Raw genomic sequence first — 23,830 nt, 5'->3', positions numbered from 1 at the left:
TGAATCATCAATGGAAGGCCTTGTTAAAACACAGATTGCTGCTCCTCCCCCTGGGTTTCTAGGGTGGGGCCTGAGAATGTATATTTCTAGCAAGTTTCCAGGCAATGCTGGCACACCTAGGCCAAGGGATCCTACCTTGACAGCCACTGCTCTAAGCAAACTTGCGAGTTCAGTGAAAATGCTTATAAAAGTTCTTAAATATCTTAGTTGTCTCATAACACAGTTTCTCAGGCATGTGAAAACTGGATCTGAAATGTACAGTTGGAAGCCCAGAATAACATAGGCTGATGGGGCAATCATAGGCAAGTTCCAAATTAAACAGGCTGATCAGTTTCACAGAACACACACCTGAACGACTCCAGTGAATACAGGGTTGGAGGCACCTCAGCTGTGAGGTAGGCTGTGTCATGACTGAAAGCTTGTGTGACATAGGAGTGTGTCTTGCTTCCAAATGTGGGCTTCACTGCAGCACCTCTGGGGGAGGACATTGTCATGGCTCTAGGAGCTTATGGAAGGGCAACAGCACTGCCGTCCTCAGGCTGAATCACCCATGGCATTAGCTTTGTAGCATGCCTGAGAAGGACCTGGAAGTTATTTCTCAAGCAACTGAAACACACAAACACACATGCTTTTAAAGTGCCCATTTTCTTGGAGCTGCCTCTTGTGCCACTTCTTATGGGACTGGAGGAAATGGCTTTGTCTCTACTACTCAGGGTCATGGTATAAAGAAGCTCATTTTCTTTGCCAGCACTAAGCCTGGCTGAAGAGGCGAAGACCCTTCTCTCCAGCCTGTGCTCAGGAACAGACGGTAGCCTCTGTTACGCAAAGACGGAACTTCAGCAGATTTGTTATGGAACCCAGCACCAGGCTAGAACTTCTGCTGGTCAGTCTTCAGTGCAGGGGTCATACCACAGGGAACAGCACTCAACTTCCTCCTTCAAACTGTGTCCTGAACGACAGGACCTTCAAGCCTCAGGATATACATGGGAGGAAATAAAACTTCTTGATTCCTCCTGTGGCTGGGGGAACCATAGAGAGATCAGTCCCTTGCAACTGTCCCTGGGGACACTTACTGAGCTCCTGGACTGCCAAGTGCTGCTGGCTCCCCATCTGAATACTGGAACCAAATTCAAGCTGGTTTATCTTTTACTGAGTAGCCTTTGAATTCTTTGAATATGTTCTGACTGGTGTCTAGCCAGTGGGAGATGTGATTACAGAAATTGATGGGCCTGTGGCACAGACTGCTTTCTGAAAACACAGGGTTGTGTATTTTGAAAGTGATTCCATAAATGCTTATTTCACCTGACTCCAGTTTTCTGTATGTGAAAGCAGTGCCTAATGTGTCAAATGAGGACAACCAAGCCATCAAGATCTTTCCTCTGGAAGGTCACAGAAGAATTTAGGACTAAGAAAATGCAAGCATGTGAGACAATAGGGTTATTACTGTAAGATAGTCTCGTTTACATTTTCTTAAAAAATTTTTTGGTCAGGAATAGAGGGAGGGAGATAAAAGTAAGGTAAGAATTAACACTAAATTCAGAATCTGTGGTTACATCTACCCCTATCCTTCTTTCCTTGAACATCCAATTTTATCTAGCAGGTTAAAGCTAGGCATTTTAGACTTGAATATCATTCTTATAATTCTGAGAAAGAGCAACTTTAAAAAATTTATAAAAGAACAGCAAGTGTGGATGTATAGAGCTATACCTTGTACTCTGTTAAAATACCAATCTTTGGTCAAGACTTTTTGGTGTATTGTTTCTTCCATTTTATTATTTAGCAATTGCTATTTTATTCTTGACTTAACGGTTTTATTGTTTATGTTTCTATTATTGTAAAATTCCTTTCATTTACTCAGTAATAAACAAATCCAAGGCAATGTAAATGATGTTTTCAACTATCTCCTTTTATCTATAATCTGCCTTCAATGGTGATGATGTGGTGTATTCCAGCTCTGTGGGTATTACGATGGTTTTGTGTTCATTATTTTTGCTTGTGATGAGCAATATGATGTAAACCTAGAGAGAAAATTGACCCCCAAATAAAAACCTCTTTCAATATGGTAGTTTGGTGCTTATCTGTGAGGTTAATTTTATTTCCATATCACAACTATTTTCAAGAAGGCCACTGGGAAGGATTTAATTATTTCGATGTAACTTATGAATCCCATGGGTGTGCGATGTCCGTGATGATGATGGAGTGCTGCATCATTTCCATAGTCTGGAGTGAATTAGGATGTGCTAATCAACCTTCCAGGTCATTCAAGAATGAGGTTGGAAGAGATCATTCTCCTGTTTGCAAATGAGAAACAAGTATAGGTGTGAAGAGACCTGTCCACAGCCATTCAACAAATGAAAAGTCCAGTCGAAGATGGGACCTGATTTCTTACACCCCAGGTATCTGCTTATCATCTTGGGTAAGACCACAGGGACCACCAAGACACCCAGAAGAGACACTTGGTTGTTTCCTGGATGTTCCAGTTTTGGGGCCCATAGATATATGCCATTTACTTTACATGCTTTCTAAGACTGGTTGGTGACATCATTCTTGCTTGATCTGCATGGGAGCCACTTGCAGGTGGGCAAGTTGGGCCAGAGATGTGGTGGTGATTATGTCAGAACAGGCAATCTCTGCTTTGCAATGGTGTCAATCAGGCTTGTGTAGCTCATGGGACCAGCTTGCAATCATGCTTCTCCACCCAGTGATGACTACTTCTCAGTGGAACAGGTAAAGATGGCACCCCAGAGAGACAATTGTGTCATCTTCTAGAACTAGGTTATGCTATTTTTTAAATATAAGAAAATCTTCATAAGTACACAATCTCATTTTCATGGATTTAAAAACAAAAATGTACACCTTAGTGGTGAGGAATAGTCTAGCTGGCTGAACTAAAAATCTGAGGCTGGTGAGGCCTCTTCCACTATGAAGATGAAACCTCCAGACTCCTAAATAGGAGTCCTTTGCCATGACGATGGCCTAGATCGGTTGTCTCATCTCTTCTTTGGCTGTGTCCATTTCCCATTGTCAACAATGTCCACCCCAGCAGCCCATCTCACCAAGAAATTAGCATATTGCAATGAGAAGAATGTGGGGTCACAAACTACATAGATATAGGAAATTGGTGGGTCTGCAGGCAGAGGTCATGAACTTGTGACCTGTGGGCCACATGGCAGTATTTTAAAGACAGTCACCAGGTACACAACGTGCTTGCTCACAATGCAAGCACTTTTCACCTGCTTCCCTCCTCTGGCCCCTATTTCAGCCCTCTGTATTCTCTGACTAGTTCCTACAGAATATTTGGGATCCTTGGTAGATTCATGGTGTCCAAAGCTAGCCTTCTTTAGAAGTTACTTTTCTTAGTTTCGTCTCATTTCTGCTACTGTTGAGTCACAGCCCTCTATGTTTTTTTATTTTTGTTGGAAAAGTCCCCTTTGTTTCCAGGTATAGCAGTTGAATCCAGGCCATTCTAGCTTCTCAACTCCAAGACAATGGGCTGCACTGCTGTTCTTTAGACTGTGGCCCAGTGGTATTCTAGAACTTTACCTCTTTACAGCATGGTTCCCCCTAGCTTCCATATTCATTCCTTGCTCCTCACCACCCCTTCCACTCCAGGCCTGGGTCATTTGTCTTTTGTCCCCCATGTCCAGCTTGTTCCTAAATAATCTGTGACCCATTCAAATTAAAATTGGTAAAGCCTTCTCACTGCCATAAGCTTTATGTAAGATGAGTCTTGCCTATAACTACAAAGGATGTCTATTCCATATATATAACTGAAAGGTTCATATTCAACAGATATTACCTACTATAGAAGAGGCATCTAATAGGTGCTATCTCATATCTTCCTCCTTATGGCAATGGTGTGAGGTAGGGATCTTTATTGCCCAATGAAGGAAATAGATTCAGAGTGTTTTGGAAAGTTTGTGAGTTCACACAGCTGGTGAGTGGATGAGCAGTGGCCAGGATTCACAAAGAGTCCCCTGATCCTAAGGCCAAAGCACTTTCTTAGCACAGGATCAAGGATCTGGGTGAAGGGGACACAGGCAACACCTCTTCCCCAGCTCCAATCTGAGGCAGCTCTGTAGGGGTACCTGTGCCTAGGCAGGCCCTATGAAGATAGGGATAAGGTGGGCAGCAGTTCCATTTAGTCCAGGCTGTAAATGGCAAGAAGCATCACTTTAGCCACTGTTCAGAAGCTAATCTAGGTAGAAACAGCAGGAGGCATCCTCACAAATGTTCAATCTGCTCCCAAATCAATCTGCCCCTGAGAGCCTTGTCTCATCTGGAGGTGGGAGGAGAGAGATTCATGTGGTAGGAAGATGGCATGGGGAGCTGAAACTGCTGAGGCTTTCCTGAGGCTCTCTTGGGGTTCATGAGTTTGGGCTTTGGGCATTGGGGAGGAAGGGACAGTTAGGGAGTTTATTCCTCAGGGAGGATCTAGGCACATTTTGGCTGCATTGTCCTCCTTCTCAGGAGGCTGCACACAGGAAGGCAAAAGAAGGAAGAGGTTAGGTGTGAGGTGGTGGTGATGCTGAAATTGATTTCAGATGCTACAGGATGTAACCACACTTTTCTAGTTATAATTGCATTGGACAATTTTGGTAGTTTTCTGTGCTTATCAATGGCTAGGGCTTCAGATTATTTTGAATTCCTTCAGAATCTTATAGAGTTCCAGACACTCACATATTCTTAATAAGTGTATATGGAATAAACAATTAAGAAATGAATAATGAGATGTCCCATTTCTAATTTTTAAATTACTTTCTGCTCCTATCCAACAAATGTTTATTCAGCTTCCACTGCAATTCATAGCTATGATCAAGACACACAAGGACCTTGCTCCCATGGAGCTTACATTGTAGGGATGCAGAGAAAGATGTTAAATCTGCAAACAACTAGATGAGAGAGTGAGACATGCCATCAAGAAAATAAATCAGGCTGTGGAATACAGTGAGGGATGTGGAGAGGCTGTTGTTTAGCTTGGGTGGTCAGGAAGGGTGTGAAGGGGTGTGAAGGAGCTAAGGTTTGGTTGGAAAGAAGGAACCAGCCCTGCATGGATTGGGAGAAACCTCAAATAACAAGGCAGGCTGTTCCAGGAACCTACGTGGACTGAATGTACTGACATCACCTCTATTCATTTGCTAGGGCTGCAGTAACAAAGTACAGTCGACCCCCCTTATCCATGGCTTTGCTTTCTTCAGTTTCAGCTACCCATGGTCAACTGTGGTCTGAAAATATTAATAGGGAAATTCCAGAAATAAACAATAAGTTTTAAATCATGTGCCACTCTCAGTAGCATGATGAAATATCTTGCTGTTTCACCCCATCCAGCCTGGGACCAAATATTCCCTTTGTCTTGTGAATCCAAGCTGTAGGCACTACCTGCCTGTGAGATGCTCAGAGGCTGGCTCTGTTATCAGATAGCCTGGCAGTATCACAGTGCTTGTGTTCAAGTCACCCTTATTTTACTTAATAATGGCCCCGATCTGCCAAAGGGAAGTTGTAAGGTGATTCCTTTAAGTGAAAAGGTGAAAGTTCTTGACTTAATAAGGAAAGAAACAAATAGTATGCTGAGGTTGCCAAGATCTATGGTAAGAACCAATCTTCTATTTGTGAAATGATAAAGATGGAAAAAGAAATTCGGGCTAGTTTTGGTGTCCCCCTTGAACTGCAAAAATTACAGCCACAGTGCACGATAACTTTTATTACAGTATATTGTTCTATTTTATTGATATTGTTGTTAATCTTTTACTGCATCTAATTAATAAACTAAACTTTATAGATATGTATGTACAGGAAAAACATAGTATCTATAGGGTATGGTACTATCTGCAGTTTTAGGTATCCACTGGAGTTCTTGGAATGTATCCCTCTGGAAATTGATTGTTCCACAGTTCTGGAGTCTGGAAGTCCAGGATGAAGGTGTCGGCAGGGTTCCTTCCTTCCTTCCTTCCTTACTTACTTCTTCCCTCCCTCCCTCCCTCCCTTCTTTCTCCCTTTTTCTTTCTTTCTTTCTTTTTTCTTTCTTTTTCTTTCTCTGTCTCTCTCTTTCTTTCTCTCTTTTTCTTTCTCTCTCTCTCTTTCTTTCTTGCTTGCTTGCTTGCTTTCTTGCTTTCTTTCTCTTTCTTGATGGAGTCTCACTCCATCAAGTCACTCTGTCACTCAGTTGCCCAGGCTGGAGTGCAGTGGCATGATTTTGGCTCTCTGCAACCTCTTTCTCCTGGGTTCAACTGATTCTCCTGCCTCAGCCTCCCAAGTAGCTGGGATTACAAGTATGCACCACCACACCTGACTAATTTTTGTATTTTTAGTAGAGACGGGGTTTCACCATGTGGATCAGGCTGCTCTTGAACTCCTGACCTCAAGTGCTGCACCCACCTCAGCCTCCCAAAGTGCTGGGATTACAGGCGTGAGCCACCACACCCTGCCAGGGTTGGTTTCTTCTAAGGGCTGTGAGGAAGAATCGGTTCCATGCCTCTTTCCCAGCTCCTGGGGATTTGCTGCAATTTGTGGCATTTCTTGGCTTGTAGATCTCTGCCCTCATCTTCACAGGATGTTCTCCCTGTGTCTCCAAATTTCCCTTTATTATGAGGACACTGGTCATATTGGATTAGGTCCTACCCTAATGATTTCCTCTGTAAAGATCTTATCTCCAAATAAGATCACATTCTGAGGTACTGGGAGATAGTACTCCATCCAGCATATGTTTTTGGCGGGGACACACTTCAACCCATAATGTCACCACTCATGAATGCCCTGGAATGTCTGTGTTACATGTGCTCACAAAAGTTTGTTTGGTTTTTCTCTTCTCTTCCATTATGTAGAATACCCTAAGTTATTTGAATTACCCACTGTTCCTCTTAGATCATTTCCTCCCAGCTGATGGAGGAACTTGGGAAAAGCTGCCAACCACCTCAATATTTTGCCTCCCTTAACTGGGAGATCACATTACTATGGGCAAAGTGCTCTTCATGCAAATCTCCATGGGTTTGAGGAAGAGGTCTGTGAATTCCAAATATTCAAGAGGGCACTGGGCAAGTGGCCCTACCTTTTTTCTTTCTTTCTTTCTTTCTTTCTTTCTTTCTTTCTTTCTTTCTTTCTTTCTTTCTTTCTTTCTTTCTCTTTTTTTTTTTCTGAGATGGAGTTTTGTTCTGTCACCCAGGCTGGAGTGCAGTGGCGTGATCTTGGCTCACTGCAACCTCCGTTTCTGGGTTCAAGTGATTCTCCTGCTTCAGCCTCCCCAGTAGCTGGGATTACAGGCACCCACCACCATGCCCGGCTCATTTTTTATTTTATTTTTAGTAGAGACGGGGTTTCACCATGATGGCCAGGCTGGTCTCAAACTCCTGACCTCAGGTGATCCACCAGCCTTGGCCTCCCAAGTGGCCCTGCCTTTTTAAAATAAAAATATAAATATAGGCTTTATTTCCTCTTTGGAACGCTCTAATCAAAACAAACTGGGCCACGCATGGTCACAATAACAGGTGGCTCGGGAGGTCCCTTGTGGCTTGCTGGCCGCAGACCTGGCCTCGTAGAGCCCGGGAGGGAGTGACATTGGCCCCTCATGCAGCGGGGCAGCCAAGCGTGCCTGCAGCTGGCCGAGGCCAGCTCTTGACTCACAGAATGACTAACAACGGGGAAGCGTAGACAATGGCGAGAACAATGTGGGAGAGTTGTTGCTGGAAGGAAGTGAGACTTGTCAGGGCTTCCCCCCAGCTGCTCACAAGGTAGTGCTTGGTGAAGCATGCCTTTCTCCTCAAAGTCTAAACAGGATCAGTGAAAACGTAACCAGCCCTCATGAGCCTGTAATCTGGGATTACAGGTGTGAGCCACTGCACATGGCCTGCCCCACAGCTTCTATGATGAGCCCCTCACCCCGTTTATACCACTTAAGACTTCTCCTGGCCAGAGGTGATGCCCACACTGGGCCAGGCTGGGTCCAAGTGTGGAGTCAGGTCATCTTTCCTGGAGGGATTTACACAGAAGAGCAGGGGTCACACCCAGGGACACTGGGATGGGATGTCCGGCCCAGAAGTGGCTTCTGAACTCAATGCCCCGTGGTCTCTGTCACTTGAACTTCTGCAACTCTAAATCTCTATTTTTATATATTTCATTGATTAAAGGCAAGAAACACTTAACTTTTGTTGAGTTTGAATAGAAGGAACTGCCCTTATATTTAACAGTGAGTAAATGTACAACGTTCCTTTTGAAATGAGGTCTTCTCCATCCCACTCGATTTCCCATATGGGAGTGTTGAAGGAATCTAGAATTCACCATCTTCACAGTCCCCTTCACCTTGCTCAGAATCTATGTTGAAATTTTTAAAGTCCATTTTCTGTGCTGATTAAACTTTCACATATTAGCCTTTGAGGCAGATATGGCATTTTGGTAATGTGGTATACAAATTACTGAATAATTACATAAGCTCTGGACAGCCACATTTCCTAACATGCATGTGCCTCTTCTCATGGGGCCCAGGACAATACTTCCAACTAAACAATTCCAAGAAGTTTTATTCAAATAACACTCTCTCTGAAGAATTTCTCCTGTTTAATGGGAGCTAGGGGATATAATTAACTTGAACACTTGATTTGGAATAAGACACTAGAGATTTTAGAAATTGAGGGATTTGAAATATCAAACTCACTCCTAGGATTTAGACCCAGACAAGAAAAAGCTTCGAAATAAAAACAACATTACAATTATTAAATTTATAGTCCAAATTAGGATATGTGTAATGAATATTCATTTTTTTTCTTCTTATCTGGAGGCTGAACAATCCCGAGCTGGGATTTTTTTTTCTTTAATATGAAAGAAAAGAAAAATTAGTGTCTGGGAACGAAGGGTACTTATGACCTTTCTCCATCCTCCCGGAGTGATGTTTGGGGACCTTTGCTGAAGTAAGTAGAGTTATTCATGTTGAAGACAGCTCGAGAATGAAGCACACAATTACACGGGGAGAAGAGAGAAGAGAAAAGAGATCCATTTATTATTAGAGTCAATCTTTAGAGAGTTGTGCTTTTTGAATGAACTTATCAGTGACTAAAAAGTTAAAGTGTAGAAGCAGAAGGCATTTATTCAGATGGTATCTTTCACATCATGAAATAATGTTATAAAACACAGAGGGCTTGGGCCTGGGAATTTCTGAGCCTGTGTCAAGGTTTAATTATTGGATTTTTATCATAAATCTGCTTTTTTCATGATGGTTTCAGACTTCAACTAGTGAGAGATTATTTAAACGTGCTCTCACTGAGGGTGCCAAAAGCAAAATTTTCAGCTGGTTCTAAAATCATCTTTGAACATGAACATGGTCCTACGGTAGCTACTTGGTTTGAAGTCTCTCCTTTCCAAGTGACAGCATTCACACAGCATTTACTGTGGACAGTTCCCTCTGCTTGGGGTACATCTATGCAAATGTGTGAGATTCCCTGGGCTGTGCCATCTTCCATAAACAGTCCCTGCTCACCCTTCCCCTGCAAGCACGTCATTGGAAGTCACCAGATAACCAGAGGCCGACAAAGAGACAAAAGGCCTACCCTGACCACAGCACTAGGTCCCTTGCTTATCCTACTCCTTCAACCAGGAAGAGCACAGCACCTTTCTTGGCATATGTTTTTCACTTTCATGAAACTGGCCCTAAATGATCCACCAGGCACCCACTTGGGTTCAACTTCATGGTTCTCAGTAGAAGTGGCAAATATGAGGGGCTGTGTTCACGTCAGTTAATTCAGTGATGGGTGCTGTGAACTGGGTTTGTCCTCAGGGAATCAGGAAAGTGGCCACCCAATTCAAGTGTCTTTTAATAAGATCTATAGGCCTTCCAAGATCTCTAAGACATTCTAAGATCTATAGCACATTCTAACATTTTAAAGCACAAGGTTCTAGAAATGTAAGAAAGGAACTGTCTGAGAATATATAGAGAAATACCATGGAATGACTTAATAGTGTACTAAGGCATATGTGCATGCATCAAAGGAGAACATAAAGTAAATGCTGATCTATCTAGAGTGTGGGTCTCATGTCCAGCCCAGGACTCCTCACTAGGGTATTTATTGGTGATCCTGAAAGCTGTCGTGGACACAGTGGGGAATGAGTGTGTACCTGCACACACACACACACACACACACGCGCGATAGGTGGGGTGGTAGAGAAGGTGTCCCTTTTTGGCTTGTCAGATGCACCTTTACTCCTCTGAGTCTCCCCTGATCCATGGACCCTTGTGCCTACTCACAGTTGAGCTCACTGTATTGGAGCTGGTACACTACACATTCCTGACCTGTGCCTGTAGTTATTCGGAATTCAGGCAGTGTTTTCCTGCCCTGACTCATCTTCATCATTTTTTGTAGTGCTTATCATTTTTTTCCCATTTACCATTGCACTAGTTGGTGTCAAAGTGGGAGTCAGGAGATCCTATGCCATGTAAATGCACTCTATAAAATGTCCATGTGATGCCTGTGGATGCCTGTTACAGCATTAACGAGAGGGGGTGTTTAACCCTTCTCCTTTTCTGCTGCAGGGAAAGATGTCACTGGGCTGAAGATGACAAGAAGATGTTTCCCAGTTGCTCACAAACCGTTTCCTCTGTGTTGTTCCCATCTTTACCCAGCTCTCTCTACTGTCTCCCATTGTTAACTGGTCCCTGAATGCAGCAGCTGGAGGCATAAACTGCCTTCATTTTTTTTTTTTTTTTCGACAAAAGGCATCTTAACACGGGCTTTGCTGCTTGAGTTTTCATTCTTCCCATGGTGTGGGTTCCATCAACAAATTCTAACTCCTGGGCTGAGAAGGAGCCAAGTGGAGGTACTGATGGAGCAGCATGCAGCACATGCCCTTATTTAACCTGCCAGTCCTTATCAGAGTGCATGTGGAGATGGCTGGGGTCATCCTGCCATGCTGCCCATCAGCAAGTCCCCAGGGCTGATCCTGTTACTATTAGGAAGTGGCCGTGCTGAGTGACGAGACACCTGGCAGGTCTCGCTGACGTGTCTAGCCCCATTCAGGACACCTTTTCGGCCTGACCAGTTGCTCCAAGGTGATGACAATTCAGATAAAATTCTTGTTCACAAATTGTTTAAATCAACTGAAGTAAATTCCAGACTATTGCCAGAAGCGAGGGTGCATTAGAAATCTCTGTGTAGCAAGCACTGGTATTTCTCATTGAGCCTGATAAAACTCAGAGCATATGGCAGGGAATCAACCACGCATTGGACTTGAGATGTATTAGAACCATCCTTAAGTAGAGCCTTCTTTGAGATTGATTCAGAGTCTTGCTAAAGTGTTAATTTGCAAACTTACTCTTCTAACTATTTAGCAAAAGCGAGGGAAAATTTATTTATTTATATATTTTTACAAAGGTTAATCATGTTGGATAATTTTTTTCTTTATAGGAAGGCAATCAAACAAAAGCAAAACTTAGAAGACTCTGTGTTCATGTTTGCACATAGATAACAGGGCCAAATCTGCCTAAAAGATCGTATCGATGTGATTCTTCATAGCCAGCCTCTCTCACCTTTATTCAGTGCGATTTGGGAACTACTGTATAATATTAAACTGATGGAATTGGCCCATTATGTCAAAGGACATCTGTATGTACACAGTTATTACCACACTTTTTTCCTGGTATAAACTCCTTAGTAAGGAAAAGGAGCCACAACATCATGCTAATTTTTAAAAGCATTTAGATGGTGAAGCCATTATCTGTGATGGCGAAAACATGTTGGTATGCATTTAATGGTTAGGACCCTTTATCTGCAAAGGATACTTACAGGCCCAGGGCTCAGGAAACTCAAAAGGAAAGCTCCAGTTCCCATATCGAGTTGCTTGCCAGCCCTTTGGTAAGCCTTGGCAGGCTTCCACCTGTGTCCTGCCCTGGTCTGACCTCCAGAGCCTGTCAGTGCTGGCACCCTCTGAGTACGAGATGGGATGAATGGCCAGCGGCTAGTGCCATCTGAGACTTCAATCAACTTGATACCAAAGGTTAATCTCTTTCACGGGAATCACCTAATTTGTTATGGCCTGCAAGTGCTTTCTAGCAGAAGCCTTTTTTCCTATGACGCCGTTTGGCTCATATGTTTAGGTATGCCTCAAGACCTCTAATAGTGTCTAAAATCTCCTGTTTGGGGAGTAATCCCTTTCCCCCTTTTTACATAGATCTTGTTCCTCGGTCTTGGACAGACAGCGTTCATGGGATTCTCTAGTTTAAGATCTTAACATGCTCTGTTTCTTGGATGTTTGGAAAATGTTTATTTGAGAGACAGAGACAGGAATGCGTTTTAGACTTTCATTCCCACTGGGCACAGAGAAATCTGATAGTGATAGAATCTCACAAATAGCTTGAGATTTTCCATATCCCTCAGGAGGAGGCTGTTGCGATTTTTATCAATGAAACCTGGCTTGCTCCAGTCCCTCTAAGATGATCAAAATGCTCACTCAGAAAAGCAGAACGTTACATTGGCAATTCCCCTTTCGCACAATAAAATGAGCAAGTTTTCTTCACCTACTTTCCTTTTCTTTTCTACAGCCTTCTCCTTCCCTTGGAGTTTGATGGGGTCTGGTGCCCTTCAGACTTGGGAGGCTGTTTGAGGAGTTGACATTGCCTATGGGGGCAAAGAGGGGAAATGGGAGCAGAAAACAGCCTGGGATGGCCAATTGCCTCCTTTATCCACAGAAAATTGAAACACTTCAATTAAAAGGAACCATTAGAACAAGAGATTTCCATCTATAGTGTTGTCCCATATTACCAGAATGTGTTAGAAAGATGCTCCAAAACACCCGAGCAAATGTTGCCAGCATGATTCTTGGGGCTGGTGACCCTGGGTCTCAATCCCATGTCAACAAGTTACTTGTCCCCGAGTGACCCAGGGCTAGTCTCTGAGCCTCTTTAAACTTCATTATTTAGTAACTTTAAAACGTGAGTGACTGGGCCAGGCACAGTGGCTCACACCTGTAATCCCAGCACTTTGGGAGGTTGAGGCAGGACGATCACTTGAGACCAGGAGTTCAAGACCAGCCTGGGCAACATGGTGAGACCCTATCTTGCTAAAAAAAAAAATTAAGAAAAAAAAATGCTGCCATAGCCCTGTGGGAAGTATCCAAGATACTCCAGTCAGTAAAGGTCAGGGTCAGTTATTTGGAGGTGGAGCAGATGACAGGGCTGAGCCTACACAGCAAATTGGTCAGTTCCAGGGGTCTGGCAGCCAAGAGCTGATTGCATTGGTTTCAATTTTGTGCTACTGAGCAGTGCCTCATGGTCCAGTTTTGGTGCAGTTGAATTTGTGGAACTAGCTGTATCTGAATCTGAGGATTTAGCCCCTGCTGGCTGCTGTAAACATGTCCCTCTAGTTACTGAGCCACTGGTGTGTGGCTTCTTGCCTAATTCTGTACACCCTAGGGATGGCTTTGACCCTTAGCAAGGTGTCTTGGAGAGCTGGATTTCCAAGAAGGACCTCAGAGCTGGAAAGGGCCCTGGATCTTGCATGGTGGCTTTTCTCCAATAATAACATAGAGTAAAGGGGGCCCGTGATAGGCAAGGAGAGGTGGTGCCAGAAGTGGTAGACTGCCTGGAAGTCTAAGATCCAGGGCTGAAGCTTGTCAGGAACACAGAGAAGGCTTGGGAGCAGGAAAGGGCTTGGAGGAGGGGCCGGTGGGGGGAAAACATGCAGGTAAGATTCCTTATGAGAGAGCTCCAGGCCTCATGGAACAGGTGTCCTCAGGAGCTGCAGCAGCAAGCACTACGGCTCTGCAGTTTAAAAGCCACCTTCTAGCTGAACGTGAGGCTAGTTATGAACCTTACTGTGTCTCAGCTTCCTCCTTTGTAAAGAAGGAATGATAATCTTACCTTGCTCATGGGGCCATTGAGAGCAGCTGATCCACATACATGGCTTAGGGCTGTCTGCGGCACAGAGTATCTCTCTTAGAAATGTTAGCCGTTACGTTTTTTACGGGAATGGGCCTAAGATTCTATCTCTGTGTATTTCTGTCATCCTGATCATGGGACTATCTCTTCTGCCAATCTCTTTTATTTGCTCCACTCTTTCCTTCTGCTCAGGAATCTTTAAAATCCTAATCAGAGGTATTTGTTAAGTAGTTAATTGTATGTGGCTCTCGGCTCCGTGGAGTATAATGATCAAGCTTGCTTCCTGAAACTGAAAGTGGTTTTCTGAGCTGTCTTGGAAAATATGTGCCTGCTTTTCGGGCCCACTGTTCTGAGACCAGTAGATGCTGAACAGAAGCAGGGGTGCTTTCTCTAGAGTATAAGTCAGTAATAGCAGAGGTCAGGGAGCCGTTGCCAAAGGGCTACAGAGAATTTAGCCTGTTGAACTAGGATAGATAATTCTAGTTCAAATCAATGCTTAATAGAATGACAAAAGAATAATTGAAATATGAATTTAAGGGCAGTCAGATTTAAAAAATTATAACTGTTCCAGGTCTTAGGTGATCACTTTCTAGACATGAGGAACTGTGATATTCACCTCTTTCTTTTGGAAGATTATTGACGTCAGTGCTGACAGATTTAACTGTTGGTTTCAGCAAACGGATGTTAACAAAATGGACTTTAATAAGTTTATCTAAATTCCAAGAAAATCTCCAGAGCATGGGGGCATAAGCAGCAAAGGGGTTCTGAATTCCTGGAGGGTTTTTTTTTTTTTTTTTCAAAGGAGAATAAAATAGAAGAACACAATAAGATATTTTCTTTGGGCTCAATGAAAGCTGAGAGAGGAGGAAGAAAACAAGTTCATGTAGGAGAAAGATGAAATAAAAATGTGAATTCAGCAAAAAGAAAAGGAAACTGGGGCAGACTCCCAAGCAGCATACACTGTGGTGACAAAGACGTGGAAGAATTAAGGTCAAACTAGCAAAAGCAGTTCACAAGACACCACTTGCCAAAGACAAACAGGGCCGTGAGCAGGCACAACAAAATGTGACCTCTGTTCTTTATGAGGCAGGGATGAAGAGCTGATAATAATGCCATCCACCGAACAGAGATGTTTGATATCCCTTTAAAAACCTTCTATACTTAAAAAAAAAAAAAGAACAGGAAATAGGACAGAAGGCTCGGAGGGTGGTGGATGATGTTTCAAATGGGTTAAGGGTATTCAAGTCAGAAGTCTTAGTGTACTTACATTTCAGGGTATGAAAATGAAGTAGCCAAAGTCATTTCCAGAATGAATTTGTGCAATGGGGGAGGAACTCCAAAATTGTAAAGAGCTGTCACATCCATATACACCCGTACACATTAGTACACACACACACCACACACACACATGAAGGTTTAGGCAATAAACCCTGGGAAAAGTCTCCAAGTAAATTAGCAAGCATCTTGAATAAAATACGGTTCAGGGTAAAAGCCTTCATACTTCAAATGGGTGTCTCTGTCTAAGAAACTCTCTTGCTCTGTAGAGGGAATGGCTTCTTGGTCAAGGGGACTCACTGGGTATCTTTAGGTTTCAGAGGGACCCAGTGACTGTCCAAAATGATGCTGATCAATAAACTAAGCAATACAACCAGACCAGCTACCATATGTGTTTGCCCTTTGTTCTGGACTGAGCAACTTTTCATGCATCGTGAGTTCTCCAGGTCTGATTTGCCACTATTTTTCCCAGTTTAACATTTTTTTTTTTAAGAGAAGGGTCTTGCTCTGTTGCCCAGGCTGGAGTGCAGTGGCACATTCATAGCTCACTGTAACCTCAAACTCCTGGGCTCCAGCAATCCTCCCACCTCAGCCTCCTAAGTAGCTAGGATTACAGACGAATGCCACCACATCTAGCTAATTTTAAAATTTTTGTAGAGATGGTGGTCTTACTATGATGCCCAGGTTGGTCTTGAACTCTTGTCCTCAAACAATCCTCCCACCTCAGCCTCCCAAAGCTCTGAGATTACAGGCATGAGCCACCTTGCCCAGCCTCCTGTTTAATTTTATAGTAGAATGTATTCGAAGAGAAATGAATTTCATGCATTGTATAATGATTTAGCGCTATTACAAAAGGTATTGAAATGTATGATGAGATATGAAATGAATTTTTATTTGACAATAATATTTTTATTGACTGTTAACAGTAACCTAAAAACCATCTAGTAGTTTTCACAGGCTTGAAATAGACTAGGAATTTTAAAAACTGTATTTTTTTTACGTTGTATTTACACTTTATAGAAATGAACTAAAGAAAGCCAAATATTAGTGAATATGCAACAGTTTTTCCTTTTTTTTTGTGCTTTTGATCAGCATTGTATCAGATTTTCTAATGGGGAAATTCTTGCAATATTGTTCTCACCCACCCTTTTCAGTGAAAATTCTCAAAACCTCTCATAATTTTAAGGTGAGACTATCAGAGATAAAAGAGACAGGACAGGCGCAGTGGCTCACGCCTGTAATCCCAGCACTTTAGGAGGCCAAGAAGGGTGGATCACCTGAGGCCAGGAGTTCAAGACCAGCCTGGCCAACATGGTGAAACCCTGTCTCTACAAAAAATACAAAAATTGCTGGGTGTGGTGGTGCATTCCTGTACTCCCAGCTACTTGGGAGGTTGAGGCAGGACAATCGCTTGAACCCAGGAGGTGGAGGTTGCAGTGAACCAAGATGGTGCTGTGGCACTCCAGCCTTAGGAGTTAGGAGTTTCAGAGTTGGACAGACATAGGCTTACATTTCTGCTCTTAATTTTTGGGTGGCCTTGGGGTAGGGGTGGAGCTGTGGCGTTCTGAGCCGCAGGGTCTTCATGTTTTTGTGAGCTGACACACAACCAGTGAGTTGTAAGGAGTAACTAGGAGAATTTCTGTGCGGTGCTCAGCTCGGCTCCTGGCCTCATTGGAGCTCATGTGCTTCCCCCACCTTTCCCAGTGTGATAAATGAGGTCCATGGAGTTAAATTACTTGCTGCCTGTTCCAGAGCTATGGGCAAGATAGAACAACAGCTGGCTTAAAGTTCCATCCACCCATCACAGCACAGCTTCACTTTCCGTTCGCACACTATGGGCTGGGTTCTTCACAATTTATTTGTATTTTAAATTTCTGTGACTTCCTTCTTGGGATGGCAAATCTTCTGAAAAACATGTCAATGATATGAATAACATTGGCAAACTGAGGGAGGTGAAACCCTCAGAAGCCAAAATCTGAAACAGGATTAACCTATAGGTGCCGACTGTCAGAGGTCATCAGGCTGTCCCTTTTGTGCCGCTGTGTGTGTCCAGCGAGTCTCACTCCAAGCTCATCTTTGGTTTCTGGTCTCTTGTCTTGACAGGGTCTCTGCAGTCCCTCACCGCCTTTCATAAAGGCTCTGTGGAGTTCTCTCAGCCCCAGCTACCTCTTTCACACCTGTATGCCAGGTGGGCACAGGCCTTATGGATTGAGGAGACTTTTTGCCAAAGTTGACTTCATGGTATACATGTTAAAGAAATGTTGGTAAGTATTATGTACAAAAAAGTTTTCTGTGTTCCAGTATATGTGGAGAAAACTAGGTTACACAGTTATAAGGATTCTTTACTGTGGGTCTTTCCAGAATTTTGAATATATCAATTTGCTTTGTGACTTTCTAAAAGGGAAATAGAACATGCATTGCTTCCCAAACTTACTAGGCAACTGAATTTTTCTTTCATAGAACACCTTGGTACCCATGTTCCCTGGAACACTCTTTGGGAAACGCTGACCTTGGGGGTCTTCTTATTTATCCTGAATTCTATTCTAACTTGCTTCTGTGTAGGATTTTTCTTTCTTTTAAGAAAATCAGGAATTCATTCAAGAGCAATTTTGACTGGAAGGGGGGGCTAAATAAAAACTTCACTCTTTAAGGGAATCTATCCATCGCCCTACTATAGTCAATCTACCTATTATACTAAAGGAAATAGGTCAACAACCAAGCAAAATTAATCTGCTCTTTACTTTTAGAAAAGGCTGGGGGCCTCTCCTTATGGTACAATTCCACTACAGGGCCTGGTCGTTTATTCATTGATGCAGCAAACAGTTTCTGTCTTTCTGCAATATGCAGGAAAAGAATACACATCTTGGCTTTCTCAGAAACAGCAGGGTCTCCTTGACAGTAGGACCACGTTGTGGTCCCAATACTGCATACAGTGCCCTGTATATATGGTGCTGAATACACATGTGTGGAATCGAAACAAGCACTTAACATATGCAGGCTCTATGCTAAGTTCTGGTTCACCTCCTTCTGATTTCCTGCAGGTCAAGAAGAAAGCTAAAATAAGGGTGAGGAGAGGAAGGGCTGCTAACAGAGGAGAAGAGACATTTTCTTGAACCATATCTAGCAAACCAGAAAAAGAAAGTCAATGTTTTCCTGCTTCAGGCAACTTACTTTTATCTGCTCAAAGTGTATTTGAGAATGCAAACAGCTAGTGCAGTTAAATTTTCAGAGTGCTCAGAGCTTCAGTTTCCAAATACTGCTGTATGTACCTGGATAGTTTGAACAGAGCTGGTGAACAGGTCACAGTGGCTCAGGCCTGGAGGGGATGCAGTTTGCTCTTTCTTGGTCACTGCCCAGCTCATGCCTGGAGAAACGTGCTTAGGGCATTGCCACTGTCATCATTTGAACTTTTTCCCTCTCTTGCTGCTGAAGAGGGTATCAAGGGAGAAGTCATCGTTGGCTAAATGGGTGTGGGCAGATGTAGATAACATCTCAGATATTTATGCTCTAAGGATGGCCAAGGGTTACTCGGTTAGTTGTATACTTTGCTGCCAGTAACATTAAAGAACCAGAGTTTACCTTGTCCACAGAGCAAGCTTTTGGTTTTGTGGGTTCAGGGATGCACATCTCTTCTGTTGAAACAACAAGGTCTATCTAAGCTGGAAGGTGCTTTTCAGGGTCAGCCTCAGCTTCTTGTTGATGGTACAATGCTGAGGGGAGCCTGACCCTTTCATAGCTTTAGTAGTTGGTTTTTTTTGTTTGTTTGTTTTTGAGACAGAGTCTCACTCTGTTGCCCAGGCTGGAGTGCAGTGGCATGATCTCAGCTCACCACAACCTCCTTTCCCAAGGTTCAAGCAATTCTCTTGCCTTAGCCTCCTGAGTAGCTGGGATTACAGGCACCTGCCACTGTGCCCAGCTAATTTTTGTATTTTTAGTAGAGACGGGGTTTCACCATGTTGGCCAGGCTGGTCTCGAACTCCTGACCTTGTGATCCACCCACCTTGGCCTCCCGAAGTGCTGGGATTACAGGCGTGAGCCACCATGCCTAGCCTTTAGTAGTTGTTGTAAGGACTCCATCTTTAGTAGTTGTTGACTTTTAGAGGCTGACTATATTGCCACATGTCAAAACATATCCACTAATACAGTGGTCCCCAACCATTTTGGCACCAGGGACTGGTTTCACGGAAGACAATTTTTTCCATGAACCGAGGGGAGGGTGAGGGGGATGGTTTCAGGATGAAACTGTTTCACCTCAGATCATCAGGCATTAGATTCTCATAAGGAGCATGGAAGCTAGATCCCTCACATGCACAGTTCACAATAGGGTTCATACTTCTATGAGAATCTAATACTGCTGCTGATCTGACAGGAGGCAGAGCTCAGGCAGTAATGCTCGCTCATCTGCCGCTCACTTCCTGCTGTGCGGCCTGGTTCCTAACAGACCACAGACCAGTACCCATCTGTGGCCTGAGGGTTGGGGCCTCCTGCACTAATAGAAAGACTGTATCTCCTTTTGAATATTAATTTGTATCTTCTTTTGAATATTTAAAACACTTACTGATTATAGGGCCTGGCTTAAGAATGCTTTCAAATCTTAATTTTAGTTAATATACACAACTCCATATATTTTCATTTAAAACACAAATAATTTATGCCACAGCTTTTGTTGAGATGTGTGTTCTTTAGTCAAATTCAATCAAATACTGAATTCTTTTTTTTTTTTTTTTTTTTGAGATGCAGTCTCAGTCTGTCACCCAGGCTGGAGTGTAGTGGCACAATCTCGGCTCACTGCAACCTCCACCTCCCAGGTTCAACTGATTCTCCTGCCTCAGTCTCCCAAGTAGCTGGGACTGCAGGCGTGTGCCACCGTGCCTGGCTAATTTTTGTCAAATACTGAATTCTTTAGCTCCTGTGACAATGATTGATTTGCTTTTCACCAAACCATGTTCCTCTTTTTCTCAGGCACATGGATGAAGTACGTTTCTCAAAAGATAGAGCCCACGAGATTGACTTCCAGACAAAGGGATGTGGGCAGAAATGATGTGTGTGGTTTCCACGAAGGAACAATCTGCAAATGGCCCACCATGCCCTTCCCCTCCCACCTTCTTGATGAAGATGGGTGTGACCACCATGAAAGCCCTGATTTGACAAGGCAGAGCCACAGGGTGGAAAAATGAGCCTGGGTCCCAAATCACTACTTAAGAGGCTTCCTATTAGGAATATTCATTTCAGACTTCACGTGTACAAGAAACAAACTTCTATCCTGTTTGAGCTGTTATATAGTTTTGGGCGTTTTGTTATAGTAGTTCATGCTATCTTAACTGCCATAGTCCCTGAGAACCTTAAGAAAACCGTCAGGCAGCACAACACGGTGGAAAGGTCATGCACTTTGGAGCACAACAGAATCGGGTTGGAGCCATGGCTTTGGTATTTATTGCTGAGTGACCTCTGATACGTTACTTAACTATTCTGAATCTCAGCTGGGACAGTGTCAGTGCAGATGACCAGAAAGTCCTGAGCTACCTGGTCTATAGTAGCTCGTGTGAGATTATTCCCTTCTTAAAAAAATCTCATTCTGTGGGGAAGCTGGTATGAACAGGATAGGAAGGGAGTAAGACATTTCATTCCCTCATCCCATCATGGCCAGCGGTTCAATAACTAGCTTAGGTTCTGGTTTGCTAAGAGGCCCAGATAAGATGAGAGTGAAAGTCATTCTTATATTAGAGTAGCTAAATCTGGTCTCATAGCAATGACTCTTACAGTTAAATGTGCCAAGAGTCATATTTATAATTACCATTGAATGAAAGCATCACTTGGTCCTACCCTGGAAAAAGAGGTGAAACATATTTCAGAAGAGAAAGGGAGTGGGGGCTTCACCAGCCACAGTTTGCATCTGAACAGATCTGCTCGCAGCTGGAGAGCTGTGATCTGAATATTACTGACTTAGACCAAAGGAAGCAACATTTCTGGCTGCAGACACAACCTTACCCTCCCTGGGGATGTCTGTTAAAGAGCCATTTTTGGCTTCTTCATTTACTGACACTCAAGGGTGGGTGGTTATGCTGGGCTAGCAGGTGTGAAATTTTTTCTCTTTTCAAGTCCTTGGGCATTTTTTTCTTTGGGGAGTTTCTTGCACTGTGATGTCTCCAAAGGACTCAATTAAGTGGCCCATTTTGGGAAGGGAGAACTGAGGAGTGGGGAATTCACTTTCTCTGTTGAGAAGAATTCAACTAGCTCTGAGCACGGACACTTAAGATTTTAGACCGTAACTTGAGTAGATGTTGACTAACAGAGACTGGTTTAAATTGCTGAATGTCATAAAATATATCTACCAGTAAAAAGATGGCAAATTGATTTGTTTTTTTTTTTTTGAATTTTTAACTTATTTTCTGCTCGTAGGGCCTGTCTTGATACTAAACTAGACTCAGAGAGAGATACCTTCCTGGTTTCAGGACTGGATTTTCCAGACAACTGTTTTAAATGCTGACTTTTCTGAAACAGGCACAAGTGGAAAACAGAGTCCTTTTTACTTTGGTTTTCACGTGCCTCTTACTTTGTAAGAATAGAGCTGAAATAGAGTTCATCCAGTATACTTGTGTCAGCTTTTAACAATGAGTAGAGAAGAATTGAAATTTAAATTAATATTTTAATGATGTTAAAGAAAAATGAATACACTTTTATTTCACAAAATCTATCTATTGGGATAATGTGAATGTGTTTTTGTATTATTTGGTATAGTCCATCTGGAATTTTCCAGGAAACTCAGGTTATCTAGGTCAATGGTAAAACTGCACAGCTTGGTAGAATGCTGCTGGAGAAGATTTTGTCTTCTTCTTTTTGTGTGTGAAATAATTGTTTATTCAAGAAAAGGGATGGATTCAATGCTGCTTTTTCCTTCCAGCTTTTTTGGGTCTCCAGATACAGGGGCAAAACTGATATTTAGCGGTTCACAAATCTAGGACTACGAGGTGTAAGTGATATGGGACTTCTGATCAATGAGATACCTTATTAGCACCCAAAGACCCAAGGAGTGGACATTGTTGTTGCCTTTGGTGTGCTAGTGATGCTGTTTGTCGTGGAAAGGTGTGTGAGCTTGCGGAGCATGTACCAGGTCAGCCTTAAGTGAAAGAGAATGGGCCTAGGTGGCCAAGGATCCTTATGCTCTGTTCATTCCTATCCTAGACTTTTCTGTCCTCCCCAAGATCAAGAGAATATGACAGTGACCCTTTTTCTTACCCAGTTTCTGCATGTGTGTGCATTCAGTTGTGTGCACACATGCATGTATGTAACAACGTTATGGCCAGTCTCAGATACTCAGGGAGTGATGTGAATGGTAAACCCAGGTTCATTGGTTTGGGGCTTAGCCACTTCAGCCAGCCCTTGCCATCACTAAGCTCCATTGATGTGCTCTCTCTCTCTCTGTCTTACACACACACACACACACACACACACACACACGTGGAGAAGCACAGCAACTCACCAAGAAGGAAGCAAAGCAGATTCTATCTCATGCGCACACTCACTGGCACTGCCTAAGCAGGCCTTGACTACTTTTCTTTCTGAGGAAGGCATGCTATTGCAGGGAGCAACATAAAAGAACAGCACCATCGTCAGTGGACCTTAAGAACGCTACCATAAGCAGCATGCCTTCATCTCACTATGCCTGCGTGACGCTACAGAGCCCTGGTTGAGCTTCCTGGGGAGGTATTTCTGGCCATGTGCTCAGAGAGCCTGGCACCTGTGGCTGTTCTCACCCCTAACACAGGCCTGGAATGGGCTTTCTGACCATTATCCCTCTCCCTCTCCTGTCTGTGGAGGCAAAGAACAGAGAACTGCCTTCTGGCCATCTGGTTTCTTTCAGGCCAAGGGATTATGGGCAAGCTTCTTTCCAAGCCGTGAAACCAAGCGGAAATCCCTGGGGAGTGTCTAAACTCAAATTTCTGCCACGCAGGGAAGGAACCTGCCATGCCACGAATTCCTTATCCACTGCCAACTTGACATTTTTCACAGTCAACAGTGTGTTCTGTAGCCTCGCGACATGCCTAATTTGTGTTGTATTTTGAATATACTTGAAAATTTCCATGTAATGAGAGAAAAACAATGTGTGTGTCTAAGCAGAGTCCTGCCTCCACGTGCAAATCTTTCGCTGGCAGAAGTCACATTAATGCTAATGAAATCTGAATGCTGAAGCCCTGTTCTGCAGCAGGGGATGGTCTCCCCTGTGCTGAAACACATTTTCTTCTCATTAGTCCCACCATCTTTATTAATATTAACGGCAATAAAGAGAATTAGGCAGGCTGGCTTCTGGCAGAAACCAGAATTAATGGGGGTGGGGGGGAAGATGAATGCTTGAGGAGTTTCGATGCACTTTGATAGTGGATGAACTGCATCCTTCTGGGACCCTCATCAGAGTTATTTTGTTCTAAATGAGGTATATGGTGAATCATTGTCATCTTGCAATGGTTACCACTAATGGGGAACTGCTCACAACCAAAGCCCTCGTTCTAGAGAAAACCTATCCTGGATGCTTTACAGTTGGTGTGTGTGCATGTGCGTGTGTGTGTGTGTGTGTGTGTTTTATGTGTGCATGCTTATATTCATGCATCTATAGTCAAAGGCCAGCTTAATCAGGATTTTTCACCGTGAGTAAGTTTGCTACGGGGATCCATTGTTTAATGTGTATCCATGAACATTTCAGAGTTT

The 23,830-nt window shown here is 43.3% G+C and overlaps 1 long non-coding RNA gene across 1 annotated transcript; it reads left to right on the top strand.

Moving 5' to 3' along the window:
* The first annotated feature begins 2,261 nt into the window (after positions 1-2,261).
* On the top strand, positions 2,262-20,305 carry LOC129526303 (uncharacterized). The gene is made up of 3 exons (XR_008670939.1): positions 2,262-2,396; positions 17,231-17,391; positions 20,090-20,305. It is a non-coding gene; the product is annotated as an uncharacterized lncRNA (long non-coding RNA).
* Positions 20,306-23,830: the final 3,525 nt, after the last annotated feature.

The sequence above is a fragment of the Gorilla gorilla genome, chromosome 14, assembly GCF_029281585.2.
Source record: "Gorilla gorilla gorilla isolate KB3781 chromosome 14, NHGRI_mGorGor1-v2.1_pri, whole genome shotgun sequence".
Classification (NCBI taxonomy): Eukaryota; Metazoa; Chordata; class Mammalia; order Primates; family Hominidae; genus Gorilla; species Gorilla gorilla.
This window is presented reverse-complemented; position numbering and strand designations above follow the sequence as displayed.